Here is a 17,534-nt window from a genome sequence, read left to right as displayed (position 1 = left end):
TTTATAATTTTTTTTCAATTTAAAAATTTATAAAATATTATTTTTTTTTATTTAATTGACAATAAATAATAAGAATTTTCAGAAATTCTTTAACATTTTAAGTCAAGAAAATTAACTTGAATTTAATTTAAAAAATAAAATTTAACTAAATTAAATTATTTTTTTTTTCAAAATTAAAAAAAATCATAAAATGTGTAATAACGTAATGTAATGCTGAATTGATGCTAAAACAATCATGAGTTAATTTTTTTATTGTAAAATTATTCAAAATGATGAGAATTACTGCGAAACAAAGCAAGCATATTAAAATTTTCATAAATTACCAAAAATGACAAAATTTCCATTTGCATACAAAACTCTTTTAATATTTCATAGGCACGTTGAATAAAATAACTACTAAAACGTAACATTTTTAAGTTTTCATCGGTTTTCCTGAAAAAGTATTTTTTTTAGTGAAATTCACAGAATAAAATTCTAATTTTGTGTTTAAAACAATTTTTTATATTTTTCCTTCTCTTTTTTTTTAATTTACCTAAAACGAAAATTTTCCATTAAATTTTTTTTCTCATGAAAAATGTTTAAAAAAATTCATCTAATTTACTTTCATGTGAAAAGTGGTCACTTCTGTTGCCAAAGCTGTCTCCCGCACGCCGGGAAAACTCTTTGAAGTTAATTTCCCTACTTTTTAACTGTTCTCGTCTGTTAAGAATCTTAAAACAAAGCGGATTAAAGTGCCTGAAAAAAAAAGTTAAATAATCCCATCTGGCATGTCCCTGATAATGTAATAGTGCGATACCGACCCACATATACACAAAGCAAAGGCAAACAACTTGAAACAACAGCATTCCTTTTTTTCTCGTCTTCCTCTTGTTCCGCTCCTTTTAATTGAGCCTTGTACAATCCGTGTCAATATTTGCAGAAGGTTTACAACGCAAGCAGTGTTTTGCTGCTGTTGCTGGAAGGATGGAAGTTTGCACAAGAAAAACCCAAACAAGCAACCAAGCAAGATTATCGATTTGATGATAAAACACGCATTTAATTATGTATGCAGTAGTCCCCAAATAGACCTGTCTTTTATGTTTTTTGCTCTACCGACAATTATTCCGTACATGTGTATGTATGAGGGATGGGAAAAAACCCGGAAGCGAAATAGACTTCCCAGTGGACAGTTTGTATGAATTATTTAGATTTTTTTTTTTTTCAAAATTTTATGTTGAAATAAATTAAAAATTAAAATTAATTTTCTCAAAGTTAGTAACGCATTTTTTAAAAAAAATATTTAAAATTTTTCTTTGAATTTCATAAAAAATATATTTTTTTAAAATTTTCTCAAAATTTGTTTCAATTTTAATTTTTAATAAAAAAAAAAAATATTTTTTCCTCTTCTTTTAATCAAATTTTAATTAATTTAAATTTATTTTTAATTAATTTAATTTATTTTTATTAAATTACATTTTATTATTAAATTTAATTAAAATTATTAATTAAATATTATTTTCAATTAAATTTTTAAATTAAAAATAATTTTTGTTTCTAAAAATATAAAACATTTTTTTTTTGCTTTGGTTATTCATTTAAATTTTAAAAAAATTAAATTAAAATTAAATTATATAAGATAGGTAATCAAAAAAAAAGTATCAGAAATTCTTCAAATTAAATTGAATTTAATTTAAAATAAATATTAATTAATTGAAAATTGATATAAAAAATTAAAATAAAAAAAATATTTAAACATAAATAAAATTTATTTTTTTATTTTTATTAAATTTAAAAATTAATAAAAAAAAATTATTTAAACATGAATAAAATTAATTTTTTTATTTTAATAAAATTTTAAAATTAATAAAAAATAAAAAATAAATTATGAAACAAATTTGTTATAAAATTAATTTAAATCAAATTATTTGAATTTGAAATTATATTGAAAAAAAAAATAATAATGAAATAATGTTTTGGTTTTTAAAAATATTTTATTTAAAAATTAACAAAAATCCTTAAGATATTTTTTTTTATTATTTTAATTCAATATAAATATTAATTCAATTTCATTACTTATTAAAACTTGAAAAATAAAATTTTCATAATAAAAAAAATTAAATTAAATAAAAATAAATAAATTTAATTATTTTTTTTAATTTAAATTTCATAATTTTTAACATTTATACTTTTTTTAAGATGTTTAAGATAAAATTCAATATTTCATATTATTTTAATTAAATAATAAATTAATTAAAATTATAAAAAAATAATAATAATAATTAAAAAATATTTTTTTTCAGCTCATGAAAGCTTTAAAAAATAATGAAATTTTCCCATTAGGCATCGGTTAGTTTAAAGATTTGTTGCAATGATGCAGGATCTCGTCGTTTTTCGATTCGACCCGAGGCTGTGCGCTGGAGACCTTTTCTCCGTCATGCGAATGCGAATGCGAAGAGGACAAAGGAAATGTTTAACAAACACACCCTCCTCACTCGTGAAAGAAGTGTGTAACTCGAGAAATGGTAATATAATAGGAAAAACATTATAATACTCGACTCGTTTCTTTTTTTGCCTTGTTCCATGCCATTCCGAAGCAATAACAATAATAAGTCGATGCTTTCTGGCAGCAGAGCGAAACACGTACATAGGTAAGTAGAGTAGAGGGTGAACGAACCAAGAATTCACAAAAATCGATTTTTATGCTTGCTACGCGACTGCGGTGTATATGGGAGGGTGGTTGGCGATACCGATGACGGGGAGAGTTTGAGATGGTAGTTGCTCGTATTTGTGTGAATTTGCTGAATATTTATTTCGAACGTACGGCGGGAGGCGAACGAGATGCACGAGTCGAGACGTCTATGAGTATAATTTAAATCTATTGCATAAAATAACAGTCGGCACAGTATTTTTAGCGACTTGTACGACAACAAGGAAGTCGAGAAAATGTATATAAGTAGGGAAATGTTTTGGGAAACGACGTCTTCTCATGCCGTTACACAGACGAGTTTCTTTGTTCCTCCTTTCGGTTCTTGGAATCGCATGAAAAGGACGACATGCAATGAAGAAATTGCAGATTTTCTTATGTATTTTCCTTTTTTCTCATTTAAAAAAGAAAATTCACAAGAAAAAAGAAATGCCGTCACACTTCCTCATGAATGCACAAAAAAAGCTCAAAAATCGATCAAAAATATTTTTTTATTTATCGCGCGCATTTTCGGGTGCAGTTCCCTTGCTCCACTTTTTCGGGGTTGATAGCCGACGCCGCCGCCGCGCCATCCATGCCACACGCGGAAGTCGCAGGTTACGGCAAAATATCGATAAAATTCATTTCACGCATAACAACACGGCGCGCAGTTTACGGTCTCATCGTGTGAATGAACAGAACATGAATTGGAAAAAGGAGGAAAAATCTTTTGTTGTTGTCATAACAAACGCACATTTCCATAGACGTTACGTGTTGTCGTATACGCAGTTCAGGGTGTGGTAATAATACGATTTTTCTTGTTTTCTACTTTCTTTGCAGTTTCTAAATAAATAAAACGTGATGCCTCGGTGAGACAAGAGCGTTTATGCGCATTTCCGTTTGTTTTATGAATATTTTAATATTTTTCTGGTATTTTCCTTATTTTAATATTTTTTATTTAAATATTTATTTATTTTCTTGAATAAAAATATTATAATAAAAAAAAATAATATTAAATTATTATAAATATTAATATAAAAATAATTAAAATTAATAAAAAAAAAATAAAATATTTTAATCAAAAAATAAAAAATATTAATTTAATTTTCTCCTATAAAAATATTTTTCGTAATTTATCAATTAAAAAATACTTATTTTTTTTTTTAAATCAATAAAATTTAATAAATTTTTAAAAATAAAATTATTTTTTTAATATTAAATTATTTTTTATTTTTCCTTAATTTTTTACAAAAAAATTAAATTTATAATTTTCTTCAACATTTTATTTTTTTCTTAATTCTTAGGATTGTTTTAATTTTTTTTTTAATTTCTATAACATTGTATTAAATTTTAAATTTATTTAGATAAATAATTTTTCTAAAATTTGAAAAAAAAATTAATATTTTTTATAAAAATATGATGTTTGGTAATTTATAAATAAAAATACCTCATTTTGATTTTTTAATTAATTAATTTTATAATATTTATTCATTAATTTATAGAATAAATTTAAAATTTATTTTATTTAAAATAAATTTAATTAAAAAATAAATTTGAATTTAATTTTCATTAAATTTTCAATTTAAATTCATTATTTTAATTTAAATAATATTTTAATATTTTTCGTAATTTTTAACAACAAAAAATAATTTTTAGAAATTTTTTTAAAAATTATTTTGAACTATTCACATTTTTTTTAATTTTTTAAAATTCCAAGGATTTTTTAAAAATTCAGAATAAAATTTTTAAAATTGCAAATTCTTTTTTTTTAATTAAACATTTATTCAAATAGATTTTCAGATTTTTTTTTAGTTTTTACCCTTATTTTATTAATTTTTTTACAATTTTTTATTTATTTTATTTTTTTTTTTTTAATTATTGCTAATTTTATTTTATTTTGAATTTTTGATACAATTTTTTAGAATTATGTTATATAACACGTACAAAATTTTATACGGAATTTAAATTAAATTTAATTAAATTTATTAGAATTTTTTTCTTAATTTCTTCAATTTTCGTAAATTTTTTGAAAATTTTGAATTTCCATGATTTTTTAAATTTTTTCTTGAATTAATTTTTTTTTTCATTACAGACAATTCGACAACAAAACAGAGTAAAATCTCCTTAAAATGAACAAAAAAGTCCATCTATAAAAACAAACCATTAAAAATACACTTTAATACCCCAAAAATAGTAAAAAATAAAAAAAAGATTCCTTCATTGCATGTCGTGTCGTCGCTTAAACAGCAGGCAGTAGTGATGACATATCGCCTGTCATAAAATCTACGCATTATCTAAATTTGTTCGAGTCACGTGAGAAACATTTTCACAAAATGCCTCGAAATGCTTATATTTCACACACGTTGAGACTCCTCACACATCACTCTCCGGCATCTCATGACAAAACTCCGTTGTTCAGCTTAGATTGTTCGTCATTTGTATTGTTGTTTGAAGAATTTCTTGTGCCACGCAACGAACGAACGACGAACGAGATTTAATTATGCAATTTATTTCTTTTTATTATTAATTCACGAAAATGAGTCTCTTTTGGAAGAGGAGGAATTTTTGCCGAAAATAGCTCCGCAAACACAAAAGGATCATCATTAATAATACTTTTTCCATATTTTCCATTGCGACAATTTTTTTTTGCTAATTTAACACAAAACAGCCCTTTGTAGTATTTTATTTGGAGTAGTAATGCGATTGTGGAATTTTCGTTGAAAAGTACAACAAGGAAAAAAAACGAGGGGTTGTTGAATCCAATTAAAATAATGTTGATTAATGCGATTTTTTTCGGTCGCTGTCGTCAACGGGGCTTTTTGTTTGTCTAATCAATGTTAATTACGGGGAAATGTAATCAGGTCATATTTGTAAATAATAATGTCGAGTTTTTGTTTTGCAAAAAAAATATGTGTTGGAATGATGATCATTAAAATATTTGCTTTAAAATTAAAATATGTAAAAAATTGAATTTAATTTTTTTTTTCAATTTTTGAAGTTATTTTTACTTTTAAACGTCAAAATTTGCTAAAACCGGCAAGATTTTGAAAAACTTAAATTTTTACTAATTTTCAACAAATTTTTAACGGTTTTTGGAACTCAAGAAATTTAAATTAAAAAAATGTTCGAGCTGAAAATGGAATTTTAATGGAAATAGCAGACTGGAAAACTGGTAAGTTTGAATTTTTAGTACAATTTCCGTTAAAAAATAATTGAAATTATTTTTTTTAAATAAAAATTTATTTATTTTTATTATTTTAAGTTTAATTATTTATGAATTAAAAATTTTTAAAAAAATTATTTTTTTTTAAATTATTTTCTTAATATTTTTTTATTTCAAAATTTCTTAAGAATGCTCAAATAAAAAATTTTTCTTGAAAAAAAAAATTTTTCAGGATTTGTCACTTGAGTGAATCGAACACTCGCCGTCACAGCCACAATGTGAAGTCCTGCCACTAGACCAAAGTGACTACCAATCCCGTTAATAAAGTGCTTGCTTAAATTTAAAGCCAATAAAATAAGTTGTGTGTATTTTGTTGTTGTAATGCTTTGCTTGAGTACTTTCACAATTTCGAGTGCTTTTTTTGTTCGTTGCTGCTTTAATTGCTTTGATACGAATTAAATGTTATGTAATAGTTACTTTGAATAATGTGTCTTGTTATCGCTTGATTGAGCAGAATTACCTTTAAATTTTTTTATAAATTTTTTTTCTTAAAAAGTGATAAGAGACTCAAAATTTCTTAATTATCATTAAACATAAAAAAAATAAAATAAAAAAATTAGAAGACAGAATTTCAGTTAAATTTTTAAGAAAATTTTTTAATTCTACGTTTTAATGTTTTAAATAATTAATTTATATTTTTTAATTTCATTTTTTTTAATATTTTTTCCCGAAAGTATGCAATCAATTAAATTTTTTAAAAAATTAAAATTTCAACTCCCAATAGGTATGCAATAAACATTACATTTAAATTTTTCATTTTTCTCGAGATTTCAAAGAAATTTTTCAGAAATGTATACACAGAAACCTTCTCAGAGCTTCTACTGACTTATTACAAAAAGCCACAAAGAACCCTTGAATCAGATCTCGAGTTATAGCATGTCAAAAATTTTAATGCACTTCAGCTCCTGATGACTTAATTTAACGAACTTTTGAGAAATAAAATTCAAAACAAGTCTTCAACATGATTTTATAATGCTCCATAAACCAGTTCACCCACGCAGTTAAACTGACTTTGATTTAAAGAAGATTAACATTTTTTCTCTCAATTTATCATAATGACCATAAAGTTTTTTTTAAACTTGTAAGATTTTAATTTAATTTAAAATTTTTTTTTTATATATTTTTTTTTAATTATAATATTTTTTAATGGAATATGATAAGGAAAAACTGATAAAATTCAAAGAAAACCCCGAATTTTTGAGAGAAATTTCCATTTTCCAATGAATCTGGAAATATTATGAGACGAATGAAAATGATAATATAAAATTGTTCTCAGTTAATTCAATTTTTTCTTTTAATTTTTTCAGTCTTTTAAATGATCTTTATTTAAAATTGCATTAAAATTAAATAAAAAATTAGTTCAAAATTATTTTAAAATTAAAAATAATCAAAAAATTCAATTTTTAAAAAAATTTAGCTAAATTAAAAGATTTTTTTTAGAAAAAAAAATAAATTTAACGATCAATTCAATTCAAAATTTGACAACTAAAGAGAAAGAGAGCACCGCAAATGAGAGAAGAGCGGCACTTTACACACATACACAGACACACGATGTCATACATTTTGATATAATAGTCCACACAACCACATAATTCAATCTTGTGCGAGTGCTTTTGAAGAATCGATATCGCTCCAACATTCGTCGGACTACAAATTTATGTTGCTCCCTTTTGCAAATCACATAAAAATTCAGCAAAATAAACAGTGAAAAGTCCAAAAACTACCAAATTTTTGACAGAAACTCGACGAAAATTGGCAATTAGTTCGCGTTAAAAGTGCAATTTTGTGAAAATGTCACGGAAAAGTTTCAGTTGATGTGAAAAAACGGAGCGCCTACAACTTTTTTTTTTTGTAGTAGAAATTTCGTGTGTTGGTGTACCTTCTACTACTGGCTCTACAAAAGTTATATGGAAAGACGTCCTATTGCAGGGCATTATTACTGATGAAGTAAGAAAGAAAAATTTTCTAAATAGTGCAATATAAATTTAATTAAAGAAACGAAGAAGACGCTTCATAAATAATAAAAAAAAAATTAAAATAAAAAAAAATCATAAAAAAAATCGTTAATGCATTTCTTGTGAATTAAAAAAAAATAATAAAAACGTGAATGAATATTCAACTATACGACGACTCTACGATAAATTATCAATCAAATCAAATTAAATGATTCCCAAAAAAAAAAAATAAAATTTGAGATTACAACATAGGCAGTATGATAACACAGAAAAATATTTTCTCTGCCGAAAAATATTGAAGAAAAAAAAAAGAAGGAGATTATTGATTTGTGTGTCTATATAAAAATATTGTCGTGTCGTGTAAGCTAAGCCGAAAAAGTGATATATGACATAGTGAGTGGAAATGCAAAGTAAAGCAAAGAGAAAAGTGAAAATACAAAAGAAACGAGATGAAAAGAAAAATTATGACGAAGAAAAATGAAGCTCAAGTGAAATAACAAATTTCTTGCAAATAAAAACCGAAAACATAAAAAATAGAGCAGCAGCAGCCAAACAGCATAAATTATATTAATATTACATGCAAAGTGATCTAGAAATACGTTCGAAGCAAAATTCATAAAAAAAATAATAATAATAATAAATAAAAAGATAAATTATCAATCGTTTTCTTTTTGTGATTTTTTTCTTCGTTTGCATCTTCGTTCAGTTTAGTTCACATTTTTTTTTATTGGAATATCACAGTATCGCCATCACGATCGAATTTCTGGAGGAATTTCAAGAGGTAGGTGGAAACATTTTTTATCATTCAGGCTGCTTTATCAAATGCACAAACACCCAGTTACTTTTTTTTGTGAGACGGCGGCGACGCGTCGTGTGTGTCGGCGTGAAAAACTCGTTTCACGTGGGCTGGAGTCCAATCCGCACGAAAGTTTAGTGCCCCGAACTTTATTGTCTTTGTTGATAAAAAAAATATTTTTTGTTGAATGAAGGAGTTAATGATGATGGTATTAGTAGTAATCATGTGTGAATGGAACAAGAAACTATTTTTTTTATGATTATTATTAGGAAGAACAAAAATAAAGCTACAATGTTTAGTTATAAAAAATGTCAGATATTAACTTGGTAAAGTTGGATTTAGTTGATGAACTTGATCGCGTTTTCAATTTTTTGATTTTTTTGTATTTTTCGAAAATTTTGCAAATTTTGAATTTTTGTTTATTTAAAAAAAAAAATATTTTTTGTGATTGTTAAATTTTTATAAATTTTCAATTTTTTTTTAATTTTGAATTTTTGTAATTTTTTTAATTTTAAAAATTTTTACTTATTTACTTTGATAAGATTTTTCTAAAATTTCCCAAAATTTTCACAAATTTTAAATTTTTGTTAATTTTAAAATTTTTTTATTTATTTACTTTGATAAGATTTTTCTAAAATTTTCACAAATTTTCACAAATTTTTAATTTTTGTTAATTTTAAAATTTTTTAATTTCATTTTTATCGAAAAGATTTTTCTAAAATTTCCCAAAATTTTCACAAATTTTAAATTTTTGTTAATTTTAAAATTTTTTTATTCATTTCTATTGATAAAATTTTTCTAAAATTTTCCGAAATTTTCACAAATTTAAAATTTTTGTTAATTTTAAAATTTTTTTTATTTATTTACTGTGATAAGATTTTTCTAAAATTTTCACAAACTTTTTATTAATTTTAAAATTTTTTAATTTCATTTTTATCGAAAAGATTTTTCTAAAATTTCCCAAAATTTCCCAAAATTTTCCCAAATTTATAATTTTTGTTAATTTAATTTTTTTTTATTTACTTTGATAAGATTTTTCTAAAATTTCCCAACATTTTCACAAATTTTGAATTTTTGTTAATTTTAATTTTTTTTTATTTATTTACTTTGATAAGATTTTTCTAAAATTTCCCAAAATGTTCAAAAATTGCAAATTTTTGTTAATTTTAAAAATTTTTTTAAATTATTCAAATTTTCCTTTAATTTTTCCTAAATTTTCTATGTTTAAAATAATTTTTATTAATTTAAATATTTTTAAGCCTTTTGAGTGAATTAAATTTACAAAAATTCATTAAATTTTTTCAACTTTAATTTTTTTAAATATTTTTCAAAACTTATAATTTTTCCAAGATATTCAAGATTTCCATGAATTTTCTAAGCAGTTCTTTTCAAAATTCAAAAAAAAAAAATTAAAATTTTCTTAACTTTCCGTTTTTTAACTTTAATTTTCTGAATTATTTGAACTTTTCAAAAAATTTTCCGAATTTTCCACAAATTTTTATTTTTTTTTAATATTGAAATTCGGAAAAAAATAAAACAAACGGAGCAAAATCCCGCAAATTTCTTTCAAAACGCGGTAGAAAAAAAAATGTGAGCCAAGTAAAAACATAGAGAGAGAAAAATAAACCGTGGGGTGAAAAATCGATAAATTATTATTAGTAAATTGTGTAGCTGTGACTGGAATGTAGCAAAGGCAGCAATCAAGTTGCTGTCGAGTCGCCTGAAACATGATTTTTTATCGGCTGTATCGCCAAAGTGGTGTTGCGAGAGAAAGACAAAAAGGCTTACGAAGCATTTTTTTGGCATGGATCACTTTTCTCTCTGTGTGCTAGTTGTTGTTCGTTTGACTCCAATAATAGCTACAGAGAAACAGAACACACACTCAATCAAATCAAATATCTGTGAAATATAATTGTTGTTGTTGTTGTTCGTTCAAGGGAAAAAGGATGCGAAACGAGTGAAATGGAAAAATTTGGCACAACTTTCAGACTCTGTGTAGCCTTTTATCATAAAATTTGCCTAAAAAATTCGTTTATGTCGCTTCAAAGGCTTTTCTTCTGCCATAAAACACATTATTTTAATGTTTCGTAATAATAATCTGCATATGTGTTTAACGTAAACAACATGAAAATTAAATTCTGGAAATGTTTTTCTTTCGTTTTAAATGCATTTCTGTTAACAAATCATATAATATACAATGTAAAAGCATGCGTTAGAAGAACTAGATTTGAATTTATTACCGGAATGAAGAATCTTTCAGTAGCGGCATAATCTCTCTCGTAATAATAATAAAAAATAACATTTTTTTTTTCGTAAGTGTAATAAAAATGAAAATTTTTCTTTTACGACGCGAACGAACATTGTGTTTAATTGAAATATTACCTTGAGTGAATGAATTTGAGGCTGGGAAAGCTCAAAAAAGTTCGGGATCATCAAACAAACAAATGAGATACAAGAAAAGAAAAATAATTCCAGCTTTTTATGGCTTAGAATAAAATTTCAAGTGTACTGAAATGAGTAATAAAGTAGCTCGCTCCAATGTACGTGTCTAATCTAAACATTATATTTTTTAAAAAATAATAAAATTTTTTGTATATATGGAGACGTTGTGCATATTAAAATTATATATTTCTGTACCATATGAATTTATGTCTGATATAGAAAATCAGATAATAAGTTATAAACTTACTGAAATGAATTTTAATTGGAAAATATTTTTTACTATGTGTACGTTGTAAATACTCAGAGATGGGTTTTGAGATATTGAAAAAGGGTCTCGAATAAACATGATTTCGTTTTTTGTTTAAAATGGATCATGTTTTGCTTTTTGTTTATGATAAAAGATGTTTATGAATGACCTTAAACTAAGTTTTGAAAATTTCATTAAAATTTTTTTCAAAATTTTTTAATTTAATTCTAAGAGTTTTAATTTCAATTCTAAAAGTTTCAATTTCAAAACTAAAAGTTTTAATTTCAATTCTAAAAGTTTCAATTCTTAAAGTTTCAGTTTCAATTCTAAAAGTTTCAATTTCAGTTCTAAAAGTTTCAATTTCAATCCTGAAACTTTCAAGTTTCAATTTCAACTCTAAAAGTTTCAATTTCAAAAATTTTAATTTCAATTCTAAAAGTTTTAATTTCAATTCTGAAACTTTCAAGTTCAAGTCTAAAAGTTTCAATTTCAATTCTGAAAGTTTCAATTTCAATTCTGAAAGTTTCAATTTCATAAGTTTCAATTTTAATTTCAAAAGTTTCAATTTCAAGTCTAAGAATTTCAATTTCAAGTCTAAGAATTTCAATTTCAATTCTAAAAGTTTCAATTTCAATTCTAAAAGTTTCAATTTCAAAACTAAAAGTTTTAATTTCAATTCTGAAAGTTTCAATTTCAAGTCTAAAAGTTTCAATTTCAACCCTAAAAGTTTCAATTTCAATTCTAAAAGTTTCAATTTCAAGTCAAAGAGTTTCAATTTCATTTCTGAGAGTTTCAATTTCAAGGCTAAAAGTTTCAATTTCAATTCTGAGAGTTTCAATTTCATCTCTAAAAATTTCAATTTTAAGTTTAAAAGTTTCAATTTCAATCCTGAAACTTTCAATTTCAATCCTAAATATTTCAATTTCAAGTCTAAAAGTTTCAATTCAAAAAATTTAAATTTTTAACCTTTCGAGCTTTTTTCAATTCCATCACTGCTCATGTTTATACTTTATATTTTTATGATATTACTCAACTTTCTTCTATCATTTTCGTTTCCCATACAGAAAGATAGTAGTAGATAGTAAAAAAGTATAAAATATGGAGAAAAATACCCCTCAAGGTATCTCATGTTATTATTTGACATTCGTACATCCGTAAGATATTGACTTCAGTTTCAGTTCCAATTCCTGTGTTTATTCACATTTATTCATATTTGAATAGAATTGAACCAGTTTAAGAACTTTTGGAATAAAAAAAGAAAATTTTACGACAACTCTACCGAAAAAAATAAATAAATCTTGCGTTAAACATGTAAAAATCAACAGATTTTATTATTACCAGCATTACATATTGATTTAATATGCTTCAAGCTTGTGTTTACAGTTAGCATGGTCGATCGTATAAACGAGGCTGTGGCCAATATATTGCGGCAATCGTCGATGTTTGATCTCGCGCTGCTGCAACAACAACAACATCAAAAAGCAGCAGTGACTTTGTAATTGTTTTATTATTTTTATTGAACATTGTGTGCGCGCATACTTTTTTTCTGTACAAAAATAAAAATAATAGCGCTCTCGAGTCGTATAAACAACACTTCACTTTGTGCTCTCAATGAAAATGATTGAATGTGCTTCAATGATATTCAATATGAAGCACAACAAAGATGAAAAAAAAATAATAATTGACTCAAAAAAACATTTGTTTCCAATGAATTCTGCAAGCTGCGTAATATTTATGACGAGTGTTTATTATTTTGGACAAATTTTCATCTTCCGCCATGAATGGGAACTATGAATGGCTGGGGTGTGGCGGCGGTGACAATTTCAGAGCAAGACCTTCGGGAATATCTAAAAAAATATTTAAAAAAGCGTCGAATTTTTAAAATGCACCCTGGAGGCGTTCTTGTCGTCGTCGCTCCCACCCGAAATCCAGACTGCAGCACTTTCATTGTTAAAAAAAATTGTAATGATGAACAACACATGGAATAATAATAACAAGCAACCAACACAATACGTTATTATTATATTCGTAAAAAAAAATTTTTTTTTAGTCATCCAAAGTTTGTGATGTATGAATATTTGTGATGTGAGTTTATTTAGGATTCTTTGGTGCTTATTTATTAAATTTACGTTTTGTTTGTTCATTGCCTGATAAATGTTTTGCGTATAAAGAGAAAAGGTTTGCACATTTTTTTTCTGGCATGGCACTTTTTCGAACGGATATGACCTTTTTGAATATTAAAGAGAAATATTCATGATGAATGTCGTTGAGTGGAAGAATGGAGTGACAGTCATAAAAGAAGGTCAATGCAAAAATATATTCATGAGTATTTCAATTTTTGGGATGTCAAGTTTTTTAAGGAAGTTAATTGGAGTAGAAAAAAATTTCATTGATAAAGTTTCCGATTATTTTATATGATTTTTTATAAAAAAAAAAATATTTAATATTTAAATAAAACTGTTCAGAATTTACCAAGAAAAAAAATGTGAAAATAAAAAAAAAAATTGCTAAAAATATTTTTGACTTATTATGTAAAAAAAAATTAATAAAAAAAATATTAAAAAAAAGTTAGTCTTAAAATAAAATAAAATAATTATTAAAAAATAAAAAAAAATAATAATATTTAAATAAAATAATTAATTAATTAAAATATTTTAAATGATAATTTAATTAATTAATTAAATAAAAAAAATTTCTCAAAAATTATACTATTCGATTATTATTAATTTACTAAGAAAAAAAAATTATGAAAATCAAAAAAAAAGTTGCTAAAAATTTTTTTGACTTTTTATGTAAAAAAAATTAATAAGAAAAATATTAAAAAAAATTCTTAGAATAAAATTAAATTATTATTAAACAAAAAAAAATAAATAAAAATAATAAACAATTAAATAAATAATTAAATTTAATTAATTAAATAAAAATATTCTCCAAAAAAGAAAAAAAAATTAAAATATTTTTTTAAAAATTTTTTAGTATCAAAATAAAGTTGTCTCTGAATTGTCTTTTATTTTTATTTAATTTAATTTAAAAGTAAATTTATTTTTTTAAATTTTGCTTTTAAAATTATAAAAATTAATAATTAAAAATAAATTATTTAATTAAAATCTAATTTAAAAGTAAAAATCTCTTTTTTTTTCAAATTTTACTTTTAAATTAAATTAAATTAATTGATTAAAAAAATTAATTAATTAACTAAAATTTATTTTAAAAGTAAAAATTTAAAAAAAATTATTTTTAATTAAATTGAATAAAAATAAAAGAAAAATTAAGAAAGCCATCAAATCAATTTATTTTATTATTCAAAAAAAAAAAAATTAGAAAAAAATAATTTTTTAGAAAAAATATATTTAGAAGCACTTTTCAGCAATTTTACTCCTCACATAAATTATTTCCCTTTTCCGATATTTGAGCTGCTATACTATTGTTGTTTATACAACATGAAGTTAAAACCGAGTAATTCAAAGACGTAACTATGACGTCTATATTTGATGTTAAATGCATCGTTCTTTCTTGCGATTGTGCAAGGAAATGAGATTCAAAAGAACTTGTAAAGAACCTTTAATAAAATAATGACGCTTTGTTAGAGATCTCATAACAACAGAATGAAAGAAACCATAATAATATTCAAAACTTCATGGTAAATATTGACAGACGTGTCGATGAAAAATATATGCGAGCAAGATGAATCCTGCTTCTGAATAATTCAACCAACTGAACAATGGTTGCCGAGACGAGTTGCCGGTAAAATAGTTTATAAGAAGTTGTGTTTAAAATTCTCGTGATAAGCACGAAGAAGAAGAAGAACTTTCGTACTTAACATATTTCGAAAAGACGAAAACTTTTTGATACAATTCAAAATTATTTTATTTACCAAAGAAACGTTTGTCTGAAAGTTTTGTCTCTTCTAACCTTTTGTTAAAGCATCTTCTTCATTATTATGATGAAGTTCATGTTTGTACAAACAAACATCTTTTACTTCATTTTTTTTTTTGGAGAAGGAAACATCCACTTCACTTTATCATCATCAATTTTGTGGCGTCCAATGTTTCATGCACCATAAGCATTTTAAATGCATGGAAAGACAATTTTTTATTACAAAATTTTATAACCTTTTATTTTCTTGTTTTACAAATTTATTGATAAATCCATAAATAAAAGAACATTCATTCGTTTTTGATTGTTCAAAATAAAATAAAATCATTAAATCATCAATAACTGTAATTAAAAAGTATTTAATGAAAGGCCTTATCGAAGCCAAAAAAAAAAAAAAAAACATTCACACAAGAATTACGTTACATTGGATTTAATTTTAATTACCCGGTCTCGCCCATGACCTTTCCGTTTTTTGAAACGAAACTCAGAAAAAAAACTCATAAATTTGTCACAATTATCAATCTTTTATTGTTGGTCTAAAACGTTTGGAGGCCATTAACTTGAACGAAATAAATACGGCTTGATTATCACTTTCGTTGTCCTTTTCCCATATAAAATAAAATTACTATCATTAAATTTGTGTTATATGAATAATTTTAGATTTTTTTTAAAGTACCTCTCTCTCTACTATCTCTTCTATAGAAGTATTGACAATGTTGATAAATTTCCGAAATGTTTCGTTTATGTTTGTTTTTTATTGAGAGACAGGGAGTGCGTTTTATATTTTTTTCATGTCATCAACATGCATTGAATTGAATACAATCAAAAAATTATCCCTCCAGAATATTTTTTTTTATTTTTCGAGATAAAGGTGAATGAGAGTGTGCGTACTTGTATGATTGTGTCGCTATATTATACTTATGACGTTTTTATTATATGAAAGAATCAAGCACGAGGAAAAGGGAAGGGAGATTGGAAAGTAATGGGGGTTTTTAGTTTACGAGATTCGAGGTTTAGTTTTATATTTCTAAAAGTTTTTTTCGATTTTTCTTAAATTATGAGTTTAAAAGAATAATTTAAAGGAATCTAACTTAATAAAGTTAGAATTTTAGTTGAAAGAAAAAAAAACTTTTTTTTTTCTTAAAGTTAAAAAAAAATAAAAAATCTCAAGCATTGTTCTTGATTTAGTTTTCAAAACAAAACTATGTCAAAGAAAATTTTTTTTTTCAGTTTCAAGCATTGTTCTCTGACAAATTTTTAGTTTGGAGCAAGATTTGACAAAAATTGCTTTGACACAAAGTTTTTCTCTTATAGTTTTCAAAAATGTCAAAGAAAAATTTTTTTTTCAGTTTCAATTTTTTGGCAGTTTTGAGTAAATAAATGATTAAAAATGATAAATTAGAGCCCTCTGACAAATTTTTATCCGTTTGGAGCAAGATTTGATTAAAATTGATAAATTAGAGCCCGCTTAAAATTTTTATCCATTTGGAGAAGATTTGACAAAAAAAGTTGACAAGTTTTTGACTAGTTTCTGGTTTAAATTTTTTTAGTTTTGAAAAATCCGAAAACAAAACTATGTCAAAGAAAAAATTTTTTTTCAGTTTCAAAGATTTGAAAAAATGATTAAAAATTATAAAATTACAAATTTTTAGCCATTTCAAGATTTGACAAAAATTGCTTTGACACAGTTTTTGATTTAGTTTTTCTCTTGATTTAGTTTTCAAAACAAAACTATGTCAAAGGAAAAATTTTTTTTTCAGTTTCAATTTTTTGGCAGTTTTGAGTTATAAAATGATTAAAAATGATAAATTAGAGCCCTCTGACAAATTTTTATCCATTTGGAGCAAGATTTGACAAAAATGGCTTTGACACAGTTTTTGACATAGTTTTTGATTTAGTTTTTCTCTTGATTTAGTTTTCAAAACAAAACTATGTCAAAGAAAAATTTTTTTTTCAGTTTAAATTTTTTGGCATTTTTGAGTTTTAAAATGATTAAAAATTATAAAATTGAGCCCTCTGATAAATTTTTATCCATTTGGAGCAAGATTTGACAAAAACGACTTTGACACAGTTTTTTTTATTGCAATAGGAAATAACGACATTACTTCTAATAGAACTTCTAATCCAAAGGTCGCGGGTTCGAATCCTGCAAGGGATGCCAAAATGTAACCGAAAATCCTTTTATCTTCAAAAGTACACTTTTTTGACCCAAAAATACTCGGAAACCTCGCATACACGTTTGTCTTTGTTCGCTCTTGCCAAAGTGCCAACCCAAGGCGCGTAACCGACGAAAGGTAAGTAATAGCGACATTATCTGTCGTCGGTTACAAATT

At 24.2% G+C, this 17,534-nt stretch overlaps 1 non-coding gene across 1 annotated transcript; it reads right to left on the bottom strand.

Annotated features, from left to right (window-relative positions):
- Positions 1-6,061: 6,061 nt before the first annotated feature.
- On the bottom strand, positions 6,062-6,132 carry Trnah-gug (transfer RNA histidin (anticodon GUG)). Its single transcript has one exon. It is a non-coding gene; the product is annotated as a tRNA-His (tRNA).
- Positions 6,133-17,534: the final 11,402 nt, after the last annotated feature.

Source organism: Culicoides brevitarsis, chromosome 3, assembly GCF_036172545.1.
Source record: "Culicoides brevitarsis isolate CSIRO-B50_1 chromosome 3, AGI_CSIRO_Cbre_v1, whole genome shotgun sequence".
Classification (NCBI taxonomy): Eukaryota; Metazoa; Arthropoda; class Insecta; order Diptera; family Ceratopogonidae; genus Culicoides; species Culicoides brevitarsis.
The sequence above is the reverse complement of the archived record's forward strand: the minus strand, read 5'-3'. Positions and strand labels throughout refer to the sequence as shown.